The sequence below is a fragment of the Pelecanus crispus genome, chromosome 11 (assembly GCF_030463565.1).
Source record: "Pelecanus crispus isolate bPelCri1 chromosome 11, bPelCri1.pri, whole genome shotgun sequence".
Lineage (NCBI taxonomy): Eukaryota > Metazoa > Chordata > Aves > Pelecaniformes > Pelecanidae > Pelecanus > Pelecanus crispus.
Genome location: NC_134653.1, coordinates 9505085 through 9525933, shown reverse-complemented (window position 1 = coordinate 9525933; position 20849 = coordinate 9505085). Strand labels below are relative to the sequence as shown.

The 20849-nt window shown below is 41.8% G+C and overlaps 1 pseudogene; it reads left to right on the top strand.

The window, feature by feature from the left end:
• Positions 1 to 12155: 12155 nt before the first annotated feature.
• LOC104036847 (acyl-coenzyme A synthetase ACSM4, mitochondrial-like) lies at positions 12156 to 20637 on the top strand (annotated as a pseudogene).
• The last annotated feature ends 212 nt before the right edge of the window (positions 20638 to 20849 follow it).

Below are 20849 nucleotides of genomic sequence, written 5' to 3'. Positions count from 1 at the left end.
TGGACTCTCTGAATTCTAGTATGGTTCATTAGAGTAATTTGCTCCAGGTTTCAATGCTAGCACTGTCGTCTACGGTGATCCCTTGCTTAGCTGACCTTAGAAACTGGGTTTCTGTTGTGCTCTAGTACCCAGTTTTTTGCATGAATGGGCTGGGATCAAAGTCAAGCAGACTGCCAGGTTATTCATGCCACGTGCTGTGGCTGTAGTCTATGAGGTGCTCTGCTCCATGCTGCAGCAACCTCTTACCGTTGATATTCAATACACTTTTCTGTCTGTGTTCAGGGTAGATGGTTTGTTTAATTCTCCTCCTCTGCCCAAGATCAGAGAATCGCCAACATGTTTCCTCTGATCCATGCAGAATGATTTCAGAGACCCAGGCCTGCCGCTACAAGCAGTTGAAAGCAAAATGCATCTCTCTAGCACGTGGCTTGCTTTTGGAGCCACAAAGTTTGAAACTTGACTAATTGTATCATTCTGGCTGAAAAATATAATTTTCAATAGATCAGCCTTTCCCTTTGAGACCTCCTCTCCATCCCTCTTACAGCCCAGCTTTAATTTGATGTTATTCTCAGAGACAATAGAAAAGGTAGTAGCTGCATCAGAAAAGGCATTCTGTATTGAATATATTTTGATGCATTATTTCCTGAGAGTTTAGCCTCTCATCCAAAGCCTATGGAAGGGACATGGTGACTTTGGTCTCTATAGGGATTATGGAAGTGCAACATTATGATGAGGTTGCAAAACAACCTCACCCAGGTGTTAATGCTGCCAGTGCCTCTGCACGTTTTGCCTAATGTCTGCAAAGACAATGCTGTTCTCCCGTGTTGTATAAGGATGACAAGGAAACAGAAATGGATCACAAGGAGGAAGTTGTGTTCTTGAGACTTTCTGGTCTTCAGCTTCATGCTTCAGAAGATAATTAGCCCTTTCTTTTGGTGTTTTATGTGTGTTTAGAATGGGCAACACAGCTGTTCTAAGGACAGCAAACAAGTAAAATGACTGATTATAGTTGTTTTAGAGGACTTGTTTCTTTCTTTTGAAGCTTTACAAAGTAGAGAGGAATCTTCAGTTTCAGCTGGGGACAGGGAATATCTTTCCTCTTCAGTGTTTCCCCCGTAGTGGTCATATACATTTTTTCTGGTTTGGGATAGTGGCAGTGCAAGTCCTGAAAATGTATCACTACAGCTGAAGTACTAGCAGTTTTATTGCAGCAAGATACAAAATCGACATTTTTGGTGGCAGGATGAGAACCATGTCATAGAATCATATCATAGAATCATAGAATGCTTTGAGTTGGAAGGGACCTTAAGAGGTCACCTAGCCCAAGCCCCCTGCAGTGAGCAGGGACAGCTTTAACCAGATCAGGGTGCTCAGAGCCCCGTCCAACCTGACCTGGAATGTTTCCAGGGATGGGGCCTCCACTACCTCTCTGGGCAACCTGTTCCAGTGCTTCACCACCCTCACTGTAAAAAATGTCTTTCTTATGTCTAGTCTAAATCTATTCTTCTTTAGTTTAAATCCATTATGCCTTGTCCTGTCACAACAGGCCTTGCTAAAAAGATTGTCCCCATCCTTCCTATAGGCCCTCTTTAAGTACTGAAAGGCTGCAATAAGGTCTCCTCGCAGCCTTCTCTTCTCCAGGCTGAACAACCCCAACTCTCTCAGCCTGGCCTCATAGGAGAGGTGCTCCAGCCCTCGGATCATTTTGGTGGCCCTCCTCTGGACCCGCTCCAGCAGGTCCATGTCCTTCTTGTGCTGAGGGCCCCAGAGCTGGATGCAGTACTCCAGGCGAGGTCTCACCAGAGCAGAGTAGAGGGGCAGAATCACCTCCCTCGACCTGCTGGCCACGCTTCTTTTGATGCAGCCCAGGATACGGCTGTCGCCTTCTTTTGATGGCGTGTCTCTTGTCTTCCAACCACTAGCCAGGAGTGGAATTCTCAGTGCAAGGTTGGGAGTATTTGGTGTGTTTTTAAACTGTGAGGCATTATTATACATAGTATGAGACTACTAAATTGTACAAGCAACATGTATTTATACCAAAGAGTATTTTGAAACAGATATGAACATAAGAGCCCATCTTTTGCTTTAACAACCATCTTTGCTTTAAAAACATTTTAAGTGATCTACAACTTCATCTCCTTTCCCACAATACAAAAAGTTGGAATAAAGCTGTAATAAAAAACAGAGCAGCCATTAGGTAAATTTGATTTTAGTTATTCATAAAGCTTTTCAGATTGTTAATGTAAAACCAATCATTATGCTAATACTTGATCTGAGTCTTAATAGTCCCCCTGTAAGAATAAAAAAGAACACAATTTGGAATGGATGTAAGCATATCTGTGTGGGAAGGTTCGTTATTGAAAAGATCAATTAGAGAAGGGGTAATTTGCCAAGCATTCAAGTGTTAGATTTAAGAGGTAGACCAGAACTCGCCACCAGTGTCTAAGCTTCCATCAGCTGTGGCAGAGCAACAGAGTCCAGCAACTGCTTTTTTCCTAATGCTCTTTTTCCTTTCCAGTCCTAAAATCCAAAAAAAAGTTATCTTCAGGCACAATCTCACAGGCTTCTAGTGAGTATAGAATATGAAATCCCCCATGAGAGCAAGAAGTTTGTTTAATGTGATTCTACCAGAAGAAAAGTGAACAAAATAAGGCTGTGGTCAAATCCGTCTGCAGCAGGGTCTGTCTGCCAAGGAGTCCATGCTCCACACAGCCCTGTGCTCTCAAGTCAGGTTCCCCTTGAGAGAGGGAGGCTGCGGGCACCACAGTCCCCTGCTTTTTAAGGCCTCTGTGAGTACCACACATTTCCAATAAATGGGCTCAATTGGAGAAGGTAACAGACTTTGCCTCTTTAATTTGGATATTTACACTTACTTTCAGTGGGTGATACAGCATATGGATACATTGCCAAAAAAATGTTTATTTCAGCCTTTTATGATGCTTTCATAAAGATCAGTATTTGTTTTCCTGTGATACTTCCTAGGCAATCAGGTGCAGAGGTGAGGGTATTTGCCAGGTAAGCGGTCAGGCATTCACAGCTAGTCTTTAAACCTCATTGTCTATTATTATTATGCTCAGACTGATGATGGCTAGTTCTGGATAGAAAGCATTATTTTCTTAGTAAATGAAGTAACAGAAATTTGAAGGAAGCAGAGAGGACTTTGTGCACTTCCCTTAATCAGATTAGATACTTCCACAGTCTTTTTTCCCTTACCATGCTTATGATCTGCAGCAAAACAACACTAAAGGTAAACACCTTCTACTAGGTGACATGAAGCTACACTCCTGAGAGATTCCTTGAAGGAATCAGGGCTGTTAATGAATGGAAAGAGGATTGTGTAAACTCACTACATCTGCTTAACCCCATTTCTAAATTCCTTTTTCCTATTAAATGCTTCCTTTGTAATTTTTTTTTCTTGTCATTACCAAGCTTTGGATGAATTTGAATTCCTCTGATACACTATGGGGTCTGTCTGATAGAGGCTGGATAAAATTTGACTATTCCACCTCCTTTTCTTCATGGATTCAGGGACCTTGTATCTTTTCACATGGCAAGCTACAGTATGATGCAGCAACTACTTTAAATAGCAAAAGCTGTTGCATTAGTGGGTTGTTAATGCAAGGCATGAGGGGAGACAGTGCTCTAGTAGAGTGGAAAATCAAAAACATAGATTCAATTTTTGTACCACCCACAGACATATGGATTGATCTAGGGCAAGTCATAGCTCTTTGTAATATCACAGATTCTTTCCACTGTAAACCATCCTGAGGCATGCTCTGTTCCCACCAATAATGGTGTCACTGTGTCCTTGATTTTTGCTTGGTGTTTCCTTGTTGGAGTGCCCATGACAAGAAGTTTCAGCAAGTTCACAGCAACTAGAACTCTTTTTTTTTTTTTTTTTTTTTTTTTTTAACACCCAGAGTCTGTCTACGTTTCCTATCACCCACTATTTATTGCATGATGTTGCAGCATGATCTTACCAGGTATCCATTCCACCAGAGCCACGTTGCAGGCTGGACCTTTCCGCCTTAGTCCCATCCCACACAGAGTGTGTCGTGTGCTGTCGGAGTGTAGTAATTTCAGAAGCTGGGATCCTCATGGATGGAAACCTGCAAAATTGCCATTTCTGCTTGTATGCAGCTGGATCCTAGATTCAAACCATGTTCTTTCCTCCAGTGATTCTAATGCATTTATTTCTTGGTTTTTTTCCCCCGACTTATATGAAGTTACAAATTCAAAAGCCTGCAATACGGCATGGTGGAGGGGAGCGGAGGGGAGTCAAACCACCCTGCCATGATGGCAGAGTAGAAAAATAAGACAGGGTTAGATAACTATGAATATTATGGCCAGACTGAATGAGAATGTTTGCAGTCACTCGCATACAGTGTATATTGTGTGGAAATATTATTACAAATGTCTAGGGTAGAAGTTCCCTGGAGAAAGTTTTTAACTTGGACCAGACTCGTCCATGGTGCCACTTCACTGTTTCAGATGAGGAGAAACTCCAAGTCCCATAAATCCAAGTTTGTGGACTTGCTCATCCCCCTACAAGAAATATCAGTAGAATGCTGACACTAATGACAGTGTAGCCAAGAACACTGCTCTGCTGTTTTGCTCACACTGATATAAATCAGAGGACATTTCTGAGAAGTAAATGGAGCCAAATTACTGTAAGGCAAATCTAAATCAGAAGTTTTTCAAGCCCAGTTGATTTAATCTGGAACACCACTGAATGAAAACCAGAATTTTCCCACTGAGTAGGTTCTTTCACTGATACAGGTCAATGCTGTTGTATGGATTTCTCTCAGCTGTGCTGATTTACACCATTACATAAATGAGTAGTGGACTTTAAAATCACAGTGAGAAAACATGTTTTTAAATTAACATCTTTTCTTTCTTCTAGAATTGTAGATCATTTAGTGAGTCGGCTGCAAAATTATCCATTTGTATAGAATAACAAACCACATAAACTCAGTTTTCTTTTACAGGGTATTGCACGTGCATCGTGGGGGGATGCAAATGAAGCCTGGTGCATTAGGAAAAGCAGTTCCACCATACAATGTTCAGGTACTTTGATGAGTGTAAAGCATTCTGGTTATTTCAATCTGAAATAAGATAAGGTCATGGCAGGCCTGTTCTGTGTTCAGCAGCATATCACCTAACTCCTCATGAGCAAGCTTTCTTTCATTTTAGGTAATAGATGAAAATGGTAACATTCTGCCTCTGGGAGAAGGCGGCAACCTTGCCATCCAGATCAAACCAGCAAGGCCTTTCTGTCTTTATACTAGATATGTGGTAAAGAATCAACATGTTTTGGGGAATATTTTCAGTTCATTGGTGACTTCTGAAGTGCCTCCCTCCAAATATGCACGCTTAGCTTACAAAAACCTGGGGTATTCACACAGCTCTGAATGCATCATAACTGATCTCAGAAGCACTGGGTTTGGTTTACCACTGAACCAAAGATTTCAGAATTATTTGCCCAGCTCTGCTTCTTAATACTAAATTCTTATTTCCTCTCTAGGTATTGCATTGGGCTGCTTGAAGTAGAGAGGGAGTGCCCTGATAAAGCATCCAGCAGGAGCTGAAACAGCTCCTGTCAGCAGCTCAGACCACATCAGAGGAGAGGTAAGGACACTGATATGAGGAGCTACCTAAAATATCTAATGTATGTGTATTTTGAGAAGTAGCTATGCCTGTGAGTGAAATCTTGTCGTGTATTAACATTGTAAAGATGCAGACCAGTGTTTTCAAATACATTTGAGGAGACGAAGAGGCATCTAACTTCCTTTTGGTTTCAGAAAAATTAGGGGCACCTAGGTCAATTTGAAACTCTGGCAATGGCTTCTCTGAATCCCAATGAGATCTGTACCTTGAAGCAACATCCCCTACCTATTCTGCTTAGGAAGGCCATTAAGCAAATGTGGCCTACCTAAGTCACCCCTCTCCTCACTGTGAGGACATGACGTGGCTGCCCAGACACCAGTGAAGAATTCCTGTCTGCTGGGAACTCCACTATGCTCACTACAAGTAGTTTTAAGGGCCATTTGTGGAGATCAATAAGCAATAAAAACCAAAAAGTTGTCCAGCATCTGGCTTGGAAATTTGTATTTCCACTGGCTTGAAAGAAATTTGATTGTAGAAAATTGCATTATTCATCTTAGTTTTTCTATTGAACATTATTCATCAAGTTAGTGATTGCTGAGCGTTGCCTTACTCTAGTTCTCTCCTTTAGGTGGTAAAAGCTTTTATTGTTCTGTCTCCTGAATTTACATCTCATGATCCTGAAAAATTAATTCTTCAGCATGTGAAAAAAGTTACTGCACCTTGCAAATACCTGAGAAAGGCAAGTATCGCTGAGTTCTGAATATACAAATAGTTCCTGGCAATGTACCCTAAAATTAAAACTCCTCCAATCAAACCTAATAATCAGATTGGAAATACAATCAGGTTATATTTTGGAACAGTAGAATTTTGCTTTTTTCTCCTGGAACTTCTTTTAATCAGGTTTTGAAATGTAACATTGAAAAGCTGACCCATCCTAGCTACATAAGTAAACACTGCTTAGCTGAACATCATAGGCCTATCCTGATAGGATCTGATGTTGTCATCTTACATTGAAACCACAGATGAACCTGTATTTGATTTCACTGTGATTATGTAGAGGGAAATTAAATGTTCCTTCACCTAATCAAATTGTGTCTATGAGCATAAATTTATCCTAATTATCTTAAACAAAAGAATCAGATTTTACAAATTAAATACAGTTATAAAATATTAAATGTATTTCTAGACATTTTGAATGACTAACTGAACAGAGAAAGATAATGTGTGGATGTTAACAGTAACAGGGGGGTTGAATACTATAGTGTGGGTGAAAGCCTCAGCTGACAGCAATCAATAGCCCGTCAAGTTCCTCAGCAGAGTTATCACAGTTTGCACTGGTCATAGATTATCACGCTCAAAGGGTACTGCAGGTCTGGGGGAATCTCAGCATGATTTTCACAGCTCATTACTGGTGGCAGTGGGCTGTGCAGAGGTAAACAGTAGAACAGCCTTTCCAGGTGAGGCAGGAATCAAACTCCCCTAGCAGAGTATCTAGAGTGGTTGAAAAGAATCCCAGGGTGTCCATGTTCAGAGTTAAACATGAATAGTTTGTCAGGAGTAGCAGGATAAGCCCCACCTGGCTAACCAATGGTGCTCCAGCTCCCACCAGAAGTCTTCAAAGACGACATCCCTGTCTGTCTTTGGCTTCCCTCGGTTTCTGCACGGTGTTCCGACAACAGTGATGCAGCGTTTTAAACTTCCCTTCCCTTTTCCTGAGCAACGGTTCTGGGAGATTAATTTTTCTCTCCTTGATTCAGTCAGAACAGAGAGAAAACATGCTGGATATTTTAAATGTAATCTCATTTTTGAAGCAGAATAGCTAGAAATAGCATTAGATTTTTAAGTGCAATCATGAAAACATGTTGAAAAAAGTAATCTGGTCACACTTGCAGAATCTGATTCTTTTGTAAGCACATTCAAGTTTCAAATGTGAGTAAGTACTTTTAGGCAAAGTAATCCACTTTGAAGTGATCAGATTGTTCATGCAATCCATTTATTCTATGTCAGTAATAAGTTTTTTTACATAATCTAATTATGACCTTGGGAAGTAATTGTTTTTAAAGCATTCTTAAAAATATAATCCTGGAACAGGTTCTTGGGGTTTGGTACTGGTCTATGTTGGGCTTTAAACAGATCTGGCTAGATTTTCTCCTGCACCCTGTATTAGTGGTATAAATTGCTCATTATAGCAGGGAAGGTCTCGCTCAGGAGGTTTCCTCTCTGCTGGCATCACAGACTTCTCAATCTATACATTGGGTCAGTCAGATTCACCAACATGTTAGTGCAGTTTTGTAATGATACAAAACCTGCACTTGACCAGGAAAAAATGAATTAACAAACAGGTGAATCAAAACATTTCTGTTCAGTGTGTGGGCAGGAGTCCTAGCTCTGCCTCATCAGCCAGGGTTTCACATACCAAGTAAAGCCCCTTAGTTGCTCCCTTTGAAGTCCAAGTTGTGCTCAAATTCAGTGGCGTGTGATTGTCCCACACTACTGATCTGAGGAACTACTGAGTCACCCAACTGACTCTGTTTCTCTAAAACATAACTCATTCTTTTTTTGGGGCACTGGGATTGATGTGCTGCCTGCCTGCTTCATCGTCAAAAGAGCCCATAGCTTTTAAAATCACAGTCTTGCCACAGAAAAGGAACACCGCTTGGCATCAAGCCGTATCAAAGTGCTTAGTATTGTTGTTATTTCTCTTTACAGATGAGTTGGAGTTTGTTCAACAACTACCAAAGACGATCTCTGGGAAAATCCAAAGGAAGAGACTAAGGAACAAATTGTGGGGAAGAGCTTAGCTTTGCTGCTGAGCTCCTGATCAGAACATGCTCATCCTGGACTGTTTTCTGCCTTCTGGCATCCTGTTCCCTATCAGTCTTAAGAGGTGCTGGACAACATTAACATTCTGAGTAAGAGTAGAAAATGCCAATTTTTGTTCTGGTGCTTTGGGGTGTTTCTAAAGCAATATATTCCCTGTAATTTTAAATGTATGTGGGAGAAACTGTTTTGAAAATAATTATAAAAGAGGGGAAATCAGACTTGCCTTTAGCTTTTGCCTTTATTTTTGTATGTGCATTGTTACTGCTGAGAGCCACAAAGTATGCAACTATATGTCAAATATATTTTGTGAGAATGTTTTTTAATAATTGTTGATGACCAGACTTCCAGCTTTAGTTGGTGCTGCGTCACATAATAGTTTCAGGATTAAATATAATCAAGGATTTCCTGGACTGAGTAGTAAGTTCAGACTGTGAGATATTTCCATAACAGTCAAGCACAGTTACGTGGGTATGGGTGCAGCAGAGGTTTAGATCATCCCTGTTAGGTCACATCTCACATTTCTTGTTACCCCTCTGTAGCACTTGCACCTCACACAGTGCTGGTGCAGCACAGCCTGTGTACTCTTTATCCTTGCTTCAGAAGATATAAGTAGTAGTTGAACTCTGTGACCAAGGCTGTATTTACTGGGAGCACAAAAACACCAGTGAACCAAAAAAACCCCAGGGTTATTTATCTCAAAATTTCCTGGTTCTGCTGTAAACCCACCATGCAGTACCCATGAGCACATCTGCTGTTGTACCAAGAGCCTGGGAAAATAGCAAACGTGCTGTGTAGTAAAGCTGTTGATGACCTTTCAGGACAACTAATTGAGTTATTAACTGGCAAACAAACACAAGTCCCAGGAGAGTCTGTGCCAGGAGGGTTCTGCAGGTGGATCTCTCCTCTTTCATACCCTTAAGCTCTGAAATAGATATTGCTTTGCTTTCCAGCTACAAAGCATGTAATTGCCCAAGGTCAAAAACAAAGAGAAAACAAATGCACAAAATTCTTTGTCCATGTAAATTACATCAATCTAAATGGATCTAAGCTTGCACTACTGAAACCAGGGGATAGGTGAATATGTATTTCTTTAGGAGCAGAATTAAACCTCAAATGAAAAATAAACCCCACTCCCTGGAGTATTTGCATCCTGAGAGCATTACATTTTTTAAGGAAATTACAAAAGTGACTGAAAGGAGGTGGATTTGTTTTTTTTAATTAATCAGTCCTTTGGAGATTCATTCCACAGAGAAAGTCTTTAGGCCACCTCCTGTCCCAAGTGTTGCACTTGAAGTAAGCAACAGGCATGCCAGAGATGAACTGCATCATTTGCCTTGGGTGGTTCTCTACTACATTTGCATCACCAGCTGCTCTGAATTCTACTTTCTGGGAGCAGGTAGTTACGTTTTGGTGAACAAATGAGAAACTTCTCTGGATTTCATTGCTACTACCATGAAAATCACTGGTCAACTGTTCCTTTTCCATGTGCGCTGGTGGAAGGCTGCTATAGTACGCTCTCTGTTTGGGGGTTGTCATACTTCTTATTTGTTTGTTCTAGGACTTTGAGAACAAATTAGGCTGACCCATCTGTGTGTGTATCGCCCATCATTATTGCACTGAATAATGGGTAATGACATTTCCAAACAGTAGCAGCTGTGTCTTAAAATGTATTTACATGGCACAGGCAGCCAGGGAGATGTCACTAGAGTTGTTCCTGTAAACCCCTGAGTGCTCTTAGGAATTTACCCTGTTTTACCCTGGGAAAAGGGCCAAATCTGGATGCCTTGCAAACTTGTGAGCAAACTCACTCATTGATTTCAGTCCCTCCATGTTGGGTTGAAGATGTGCTTCATGCCTTCTTGTGTATGTATGCTAGAAACACCATGTGTTCAGAATGGCTCTTTGTGTGTGTGTGTATTACACAGCTTGAAAGCCACTTAACAGCCATGGTAAAGTGAGGAATGAGAGAAGTCATTTGCAACATGGGGAGAGCAGATGGACGATATTGTGCCCTGTTACAGTGGCGTGAAGTTCCTCAAACCCCAACCCAAACGTTCTTGCTCTGAATCTCACTGTATGTGCTCCTGAAGTGTAAATTCAGTGAACTGAGCACTGCACTGTGTTTTTTCTCCAGGTTTCACTGAGAATTTCATGCAGTTGTCATTGCCCTGTCCATTTTAGTTTCTCTGACTGAGTACATGGGCTTTCAGGCACCTTAAGACATAGTCATCCTTGCTCCCAATCTTGATTGGAAAATGGGCAGAGGAGAAGCAGAACCAGTTAAATAGCAGTCAGATCAGAAAAATGGGGTACTTCTCCTTTCAGATCACCTTAACATCAGTGAACAGTGTCACTTCAGGCAGTCTGCTGCATGCCCTTTTTAAAAAGTGTTAAAGTGAGACAGGTAGCCTATAATTGCTTTGAGTATCTGCTTTTTCAGAATATCATATGTGATTTACCAAGCTGGGGAGGGTCATCTCCTAACAGTGAACTCTACAGCAGTAGGTCAGGGGAGCTGGCTCTGAGTCCACAACAAGACAAAGAAGACAGGGGGAGAGAGAGAGAGAGAGGTTGTACATCACTTGTGCAAAGACACTGATGCCAAATTAGATCATTTACTTCTAAGTAATTTCAGAGCTTACATTCAGTTTGCAAAAGTGACTTGAAAGCTTTCAGATACCCCCAATACGTAGCAATTCAGTGGTTTTCCTGGAAGATTGGCCATACATTGATGCTTGCAGAGATTCCACACCTGGGCTCTAACAGCCTGGTTCTGCCTCTCCATAGCCCATTACTTCCATGGCTACTATCTGTGCTTGTTGTCTCTAGCAGCATCTCTGACTGTTTTCTGACTCTGATCCTTAATTATACCCTGTATTGCCTCTATACAGAATCACAAAATCATAGAATCATTTAGGTTGGAAAAGACCTTTAAGCTCATCGAGTCCAACCGTAAGCCTAACACTGCCAAGTCCGCCACTAAACCATGTCCCTAAGTGCCACATCTACACATCTTTTAAATGCCTATATTTATATACAGTCTATACATATTATGTAGTCTATGCATATGCTTATGTGTAGCCTTTATTTATCTAGGTCTTAGTTTCAAAATATTTTCCCCTTGCAGGGCTTATTGCTACCCCTTGCGGTAGCAATACTAGCAGACTGTACTGTGACTGTAGTAGATTCACCTAAACCAAGTGTCTCACAATGGAATAGCTGGAGTTCCTGCATCACGTTGCTGCCTTCCAGAGCATGGATTTTGTGTCTCAGCCCATTTTGTCACCCTGTTTCATAGCAATGACTCTGTAGTTCAAGTTTGCATTGTCCTCCTCAGAGCTGATGGCCCACGTCCAAACTGCATGTATTGTCTCCACAGAAGTGTCCATCAGATATTACAGGTGATATTTATTGGCACCAGGCTTATGCAAATCTTCATATCTTTATCATACTAATTCTCATACTATGTTTACCTCCAGAATCTGAAAATGAAGCCCCACTGTTGCCATTTCCAAAGTCATTGGTGCCATAGAATAGAGTTACATATTAATGTATGGTGGATTATCCATTCTCCAAAGGCAGTGAACCAGAAATGCAGTCATTCATACTCGGCGCTCTTTCCATCTTCTCTCAGCTTTTTCAGTGATTGTGCCTTTCTTCAGAAGGTAATTGGAGAAATTAAATCTGTGCTCTTGGGGGGGAAATAACACCCAACATGGAACACGATGTGTGATACTAATGAAGGGCTACAAGCGCTCAGAGAACTAGAGTGAGCCAAGGGGAGGCAATACTTGCCAATTAAGTACTAGGCAAGGTACATGAGGGGAAGTTGAAAGAAGTCTCACCTGATCACAAATAACATCTCCAGGTAAGCACAACCTATTTCAACACCCTGAGAAATTAGTTTTTATTTAGTAATTGTTCAAATACTTAGTCTTCTCAAAAATGAAATATGCCATCTGCTAATGTTAGAAAAAAAAAATCTATAATGCCATGTTTTATTCCTCTTTGTTCACATGATTCTCACTTTTATGAAGGAGGGTGGACTACCAGAGAGCAGTTATACTCTTCTGGTTTGTATCAAGCAGACTGAAGAAGTAGCTTCTTTCTGCAAGAACATCTTCTAGGTCTGAGTCTGCCATCGCTGGCTTAGAGCTAAGGGGAAAAACAGCAGCCAATTCTACAAAGATTTCACTGATTAACCATGAGTTCTGGAATCAGGGTTTTTTTAATGACCTGTTAAGGATAGATATAAGAAGCAATATGTTATAAGCAGACTATGTGAAAAAAGAAAAGGCTCCATCTGTATCTTTTAGTCTCTGAAGCTGGATGTATCTTGAGCACCATGTTCCCGTACATATGGCTCTAATTCACTTCACTCTTTTGCAAAGTGTTTTGAGGGTAATACACAACTGCAAATGGTATTTTGTGAAACCAAATGCAACTCTGCGTATTTAAGGACAAGTGCCAATGTGGCAAAAGCATTAGTCTGGTAAACAAATCAATAACAGAATGTGGAAAAACCACCTCTGAGTTATTTATGATACTTTCCTATCCAACTAATACAAGGTCAGTGCTGGGGGCGGGGGGGGGGGTGTGAGGCACAGTCTTTTCTCTGCACAAAAGGAAGGCAGAGCAAATGGTGCAATGTGGAACATATTTCCGGTTAACATTTATTGCTTTAGCAACAGTAAGGAAATATCCTTATCATATCTCTTCCATATTGGCTAAATGCACAGACCCCCCCTCACCTCTGCTTGCCAGAGACTAGCCTGGTCTTTGAGTAGTTGTGTGTGATGGTTATATCCTAGATTCTGAGGCAAAAACCAGGAACAGAAGATGGCATCCATCCTGCAAACAAACCTGTGTTTGCCATTAGTAGCCTTGTAGGGCTGGGTGAGACTGCTGTGGTGCTTAAAATGTGGGAATAGTGGGTACAAGTCCTGACAAGTACTTGTTCTTTCTTTTTTTTTTTTTTTTTAACCACCCAGCCGTTCAGTTTCAAGCCCCTACTTGGGTTGGACAGAATAGGAATTGTCAGCCTTAAGGGCAATTCTCTGAGAAACCTGTGGACAGATGAAAAAGCAGGAGACTTAAAAGGGTTACCAGAGCTGTAGCTTACCCATAAGGAGAGGTGGGATAAAATGTCTTAAAGAGATGGACTTGCTGCTCTGTATACATCTGTTCCATTTGGAGCCAACAGCTCATCAGGGAATGTGCACATCATAATACTATTATTGATTTTTCTGTCTCTTGTAGGAGGGAAATAATCATCAAAAATAGTTCTGATGGTTGTCGTCTCCAAAAGCCCCCATATATCTGCTTTTGTGCCAGGAAGACTTTACTTGAATTGCAAGTGTTGCGGTCCCCGTGGAGCATCCAGACACTCCACAGATTGTTCCACCAATCTTGCAAGACTTTTGCACCTTTGAATTTCTCAGATTATGAAACTGTCAGTTGTTGTGAACAGGAAGTGCCTGAGTACTTTAATTCTGCAAGTGATGTGCTGGACAAGTGGTCTCAAATAGAAAATGTAGCATTTCTGACCCTGTAGATTCAGTATTTTCAGTGAAACCGTGCCCGTATCCCCAAAGTCAAGTCTAAAACCATCAGTGGTGTCAGTGGGACCAGAATTTCCGCCCCTATTTCTATTTTAACATACTCTTACATTGCAGAGAAAGGAGAGGCAATTTGCTTTAGCATCAGAAGGGACATGGTGCTTTGTCTCTGTGACTCTGATTCAGCAGTATGTGCAGCGCTGGGTTCATAAAAGCCTCTGAGTAATTTATGAGCATTGCAAATCAGGTAAATACACACACCAACTTATACGGGCATTGCAAAAGGGCTCTTTTAAACAAAACATGCTTAATATCCCTGCCCTAGAATACGTAACACTATGAGATTCCACTACCTGGAGCATCCCAAAAACTCTGCAAGGAGCTACAGGAGCCTCAGAAGTAACCAGCATACTATTTACCCTTGCGTTGTGTATAGGAACAAAATGGACTATCAAGCTCTATGGTGGATAAATGGAAAAGGAAATGAAATGGAGCTATGAAGAGCTGGGCTTCCTGTCCCAAAAAGTGGCCAACGTGCTCTCTGGGGTATGCAGTCTGCGAAGAGGAGACTGACTTCTAGTGATTCTACCCCAAATCCCAGAGTGGTGGCTGCTGAATGTGGCTTGTATGTGAACAGGTGAATTGTATCATTCCTAGTGGTCTGTAGATTGCTTGTTACCTTCTATGCCAAAAGTTGGTTAACAATTCGTTTAACAATTACATTTCTTATTTGATTTTGTAGCTTGAACATAGGACAATCAAAGGAGCTGACAGGGGTAGTCTCTTAGGACCGATTCTTCTCATTTCTGGATTGAATGGCACTGGTATTCAACAAATCAGGAGAAGCTATGCAGTGATCAGGACTGAAAGTGAAAAATACCTAATAAATTTCCCATTCTATTACACTTTCAGGTGTTATCATCATCCCAGGGACAACACAACTGACAGCACAAGACCTTTGCTATAGATTGCTGGCTTCCAAGGCTAAGTGCCCTATTACCACTGATGTGCTTGCTCCTGCGGTGGACTCAGTTGCATCCAAGTGCCAGTTTCTGAAAATAAAGCTAATGGTATCTGAAAGCAGCAGGGCCGAGTGGCTGAACTTCAGTGATTTGCTCAAGTAAGTGCCTTCTACGTTAGCTCCATCATAGTTGTTATCTCTAGTGGAAAATTTCTCGTTTTCTTAAACACACTTGTGCACTTGAGTCTCATTAATGAACTAGGTACCTTTGAGGGGGTGGGAGAAAAGGCAATTTAGTCTCTTTTCTATGAAGAAAGGGTATATTTGGGAATAGCCAAATTGTTAATTAAGTACAGTCTTATGAAGCCTGGGTTTGTTACATATGACTATGAAATAATATGGAAAAATGGATAGGAAAGCCTCTTCTATTGACAGCTGTGGCCTATTTACTCTCTAAAGCTCAAAGAAAAATATTCTATACAAATTTTTCCAACCCACATTCCTAAAACTTGATGATAAGGCAGCTAATGTGAATAGCTTTTCACTATGAAAGGCTAAAAAAGCACACCGCAAAATGAACCTAATGTGTTTAGGGATCCACCTGCCTCAGTACTGAAAAGCAGCTACTAAAATGGCACCCAACAGACAGCTCTTCACTGCAGTGCATGGGACTGTAGAAGGGGTGGAGAAGCAGAGTGGGGAATGGAAGCAAATACCCTGCTGCAATCTGCTCAAGGCCCTAGGTGTGATTTTACCAGCTGGTATTTTGTTAAAAGCATCTATGTAGCTAAAATCATTCTTTCAAGGTGGGATCCAAGCTCTTCAGTCACTTTAAGAGCTTTATAAGATGTACCGTATGTTCTCACAACCACAGGTGTCTGAACGAGCATTACCTGTGCAGCTCACTGTACAGTCACACTGCATTTCCATCTGCTCCTTTGAACAATTGCTCACTTCAGTGTCACTAAACCAGGAGATGGAGGAAGCAGTAACACTGCATTCTCAAACCTCCTAGAGCTACTAAAACATTGTCAAGTTGATTTGATAAATCCTCTTTCATGCTGGGCTAATATTCCATGGCTCAGTTCCATGGCAGAAGGTAAAATTGATTTGATAAAAACCTAAATATTGTCCGGAACTGCATCAGTCCTGCAGAGGCTGTCACTGGCGGGCAGGCAGGTATGCTGTCTGGTTTCCCCGGATGGCTGCCTTGCAAAGTGCTGGCTGGCTCCAGGGTTGCTCAGCTGTCAGGTTCCCAGTCTTCCCAGAGTGTTGGGCTGCTGTCCTGCCTGGCTCCTTGTCCCGCCAGATCACTGGCAACATGCCTACCTAGTGGGCTAATTGCCCAGACCTCCCAGCTCCCCGTGTCCTCGGCTGCCTTAGCCGGCTGCTAAACTGGCCAGGAGGCTGCGGAGCTCTGGAGCGAGGGCTCCCGGTAGCCTGCCTGCCTGCCAGCCAGCACAGGGAGATGGCTGGCCGGTGGAGACGGACTTCCCACACCTAGCCTTGCAGGCACGGGCAATGTTTGCGTGCCAAGCAAAACCTTTTTGAACATCAGTCCTGGCAGAGAAAAAGCAGCGGTTTTGCTTTCTCATCCCAGTATGAGATGAGAAATATTTTCCTCCCATGTGCCAGATGACCAGGAGTTTGAGCCTCCCCACACACGGCAAGGATAATTAACTGGTGGAACCACCTACCAAAAGAAATGGTGGGTCCTCCTCCCTCAGCTAATCACGCTGAGGCTGGAAGACACGCTTTCTGGAGGGCACTTTGGTCAGACACAAGATGCTGGGCCTTTTGGTGGTAGTTAAAGGAGGCAAATAAAAGACAGCCAGTTGGCGTTTTCACTCTGGAGAAGGTGGACATGGAGACTTGTTAAAGAGCAAGATGAGCAACACTTTAATACAGAAGTAGCAGTGCAAGAGTGAGGGGATCTCAGTAGTTTCTTAGCCCTCACATCTCACTGTACAAACAATACTGCATGTGCTGGGCACAAAGGATCCAAGCTAAGTGTGCTGAATAACACCAGCCACTGTTTCATATAACCTTTCATTTTTTATTAAGGGCTGCCCTGACTGTCCATGACTGCGTGACGACAAAAAGCCGGGATCCAATAGCAATCTATTTTACCAGTGGCACCACAGGCTCCCCCAAAATGGTTGAACATTCCTCTGGAAGCTTTGGTCTGGGTTTTTTTCTCTGTGAAAGGTGAAGTATTCAGCTAATTATGCCTTTACAGCGCTGAAATGTGAAGCAAACAGAAGAGGTTTTTTTTGTACGTGATAAAACTATGATAGATGATGAGGCTCCCACAATACTGTATGTGTCATTTCTTCTGGTCTCCTCAGCTAAATTGTACCCAGTAAGCAAGGATCTTGTTCGATATGGTATATGGCTCCATTTTAAAAACTACTTGCCTGTTAATCCAGGCTATATAACATATTTCAATAAATGAGCTAGGATACTGTTTGATTTTCTTTATCTTTGCCATCAGTATAAAGGCTAGGCAAAAGGCATTTATTTGAGCTCTTGAGTTTCGGATCAAATTCACCATCTCTTTCTAAGCAAAGAAGAAAAAAAAACCAAACTCATGTTTTCTTAATTTCCACTTGCAGACTCCGTTATACTGGCCACCTTTGTCTTCAGCAGATGCTGGATGAATTTGACTCCCTCAGCCATCATGTGGAACATGTCAGACACTGCTTGGGTAAAGGCAGCTATTGGGAGCATTTTTGGCCCATGGTTCCAGGGCACCAGGTGTGTTTTTGTACATGCCACGCCACAGTTTGATCCAAGAGCAATCTTAAACGTAAGAACACCATGCTTACAATGAACAGTTACTCATATTTCATGTTGTTTTCCAGGCAGGCCACAAAACTAAGCCTCTTAGGTTTATGAGATTAGCTGTTTTAAAATGGCATAACAAGATGATTGTTCTTTGAATAGGAATAGAATACAGGAAGGATTTTGCAGCATGACTGTTTTGGGCACAGGGTGTCACCAGCTGCTTCTGATCAGTAGGAGTTACTGGTATTACTTAAACTTCTCCCTTACTGTATTTCACTATTGAAATTATATATGAGCTGAATTACATGTAAATTAATATTTTTAACTATGCTGCTGTGACCCTTAAGAAAGGCAAGTCAGTACTGGAAAACACTGACGCCGTGAGATTGGCTTGTTCTTAAAAGAAAATATTTTTCAAGTTTCTCAAGCCAATCTGCATTTTAATCTAACACAAAGGGAAAAGTGCTGTTCCCAAATGGCTCAAAGCACCTACATCAAAAGCGTACATTCCTAACATGTGGGGGGTTATTTGGAGATTTTAATCCTGTTTCATTTCCTTTCTAAAATGGTGGTTGCTAGTTTGGTTTTCTTTTTTGTATAAATTTCTTGGCCTTGCAAACACCTGCTTGCAATGTGCATGGGGTTTCACATCTCTGCACAAAAATGAAGTTTGATAGTAGAGGCTGCTTTACCCACGGTGTGGCTGAAGTGAAGGCTGGTGAATGAGAGGTCTTCCCCTTGCTTTTATTTATCGCTACTTGTCCCCCTCTCTGAGCAAATTTTCATTGCAGGCAGGAGTCAAGTTTAAAAAAAAAGAAAAAAAGTAAGGCTTAGGTCTACCTGAGTGACTGTGAATCATCTGCTGGTGTTACAGGTGAGAAATAAAGATGTGTCAGAAAACGGAGGTTCAGCTGAGATCTTTATTTTTCTAGCAAGGCACGCATGTCCTGTGTTCTGTTCCAGCTAAAGGAAGATACATAAATTTGGCAGCCCAAAACAACTTCAATACTCAACTCAGCCACAGCTCATGGAGACTTGGCTCTGCGCATGTCAGGCCCTTTGTCAGGACAGCTGAGGGAATTGTAGCATGTGTAAAGCTTTGCAATAGTCCATTTCAGAAAGTGTGGGGCCAGATAAAACGCTGACACAGGCAAAATGTTCAAAAGAAACCTCTAATTTTAGATGCCTCCATTTTGAGGTGCCTGACTTTCTCCTAGGGTGAGATGTGGGCTTTACTGAAGTCCCCTACAAAACCTCGTTGCACCTCCAGGGCCAGGGTTTCATACCAAGGGATGGTCCTTGTGCTTCAAGTGAGCAACAGGACAGATTAGGTACACCAGTGATTTACCACAGTCAGTGTATCACCTCTTCAGCTGATGTTTGGGCACTGTAACATCTTTCCTGAACACTGACAGTGACGGCAATTACTTTGCTTTCCATGTAAGTGAGGTTACAATCAGGTCTTGTAATTTCTGCCCTAGTACAGAATAGAAAGGAATAGTTAGCAGCAAGTTTTTTCCCCAAAAACATTGTTTAACCCTCTTTTTTTTTTTGTCAGACCTTGTGCAGATATCCAGTGACCGCTCTGTGCAGCACCCCAACTGCCTACTGCATGTTGGTGCAGCATGACCTCACCAGGTATTGCGTATCTGTTACAAGTGACCATGCCGTGTCTGTTCAAGCTATTGCCTGGCTCTTTAACAATGATTTCTATGGCCCTTATAGCCACTTAAACTCTCAGAGTAGTGGAAATTCTGTGTTGGAGGCAGGGGCTGTGAGAAGGCAGAGCCCTTTCCTTAGCACTGCAGAGACAAGTGACAAAATCCACCCCTCAGGCACCTCCAACCCAAAGCAAAATTTTGCCCTGAGGCATTACAGGCAGTAAATACAGAGGCTGGTATTCAGCCCGTGAAGGCACACGTGTGGCTGCATCAGTCCTGTGCATCTTCGTAGCTCACCGCTTTGGCAGCCCCTTTCCAGCCCCACTCCAACTGGAGCTCTCGGCTTTCTCTCAACCCCAACCTTAAGTCCCGTGTGTCCTGAAGTCACGGGGTTGGATATACGGATGTCAGGGAGACCAGAATTTGTCCCTTTCTATTCCCTGATACTCAGCAATGTCCTCTGTCTCTGAAGGTATACATTCAAGACACTGAAGCACTGTTTGACCGGAGGGGAACCACTCAGCTCAGAAGTGATGGCACAAGCTTTCATCCTCATTTTAAATTTGCTTACACAAAAGCAAATTTTGCTCTACAGTGCAGCTGTGATACAGCAAGCCTGTACTGCAGGCAATACTCACTTGTGGTCAATTAACTGCCTCATTTGTTAGGTTGCGGGAGTTTAATTAATGCTGTATTTTTAATTTATTTTCCCTTTGTAGGTGGTAAAAGCTTTTGTGTCTTGTCTCCTTCCTTTAAGTCACAAGATGCAAGGAAACTGGCCTGTGAATTGCAAGACCATGTCAAGAAAGTCACTGCTCCATACAAATACCCCAGAAAGGCAAGTAAACATGAGTGTATTAAAAAAAAAGAAAAATCTCAAACACATATTTTAACCATGGAGAGGCTAGAAACAGAAAGATTAGACTCAGTTCAAACTCAGTAACAAAAAAAGCCCAAATATGTACTGTGCAAGAAAAATGACAAACACTATTTTAAAGATGATTTGGATACAACATGATCTAAAACCAAATTGGAGTTATTTCCCCAGTCACCAAATTCCTATTTAAATTAAGTAGGATGGAGACCTATGCTGTTCTGAAAAAGATTTCTAAATGAAATCTGCTCGTTTTACTTTTTTCCTGTTTTGAATCAGATTGAATTTGTCCAGCAGCTGCCAAAGACGATCACTGGGAAAATCAGATGGAATGAACTGAGGAACAAGGAGTGGGGACAGATTTAGTTTTGATAAGCAATCTAAAAAAGCCTATCCCTCTCAATTTCATTCACAATGGAGCTTTTTCTATTACAAATGTAAGCACCAACATAAGATTATATTTCACCCGTTAGGCAGTGATTGTGTAATAATACACAAGGTTTAAAAACTCCAACTGTATGGTTATTAAATGCTTGTGTTCTCGCTTAACAAAAATCACGCCTACTTAGCAAGGCATA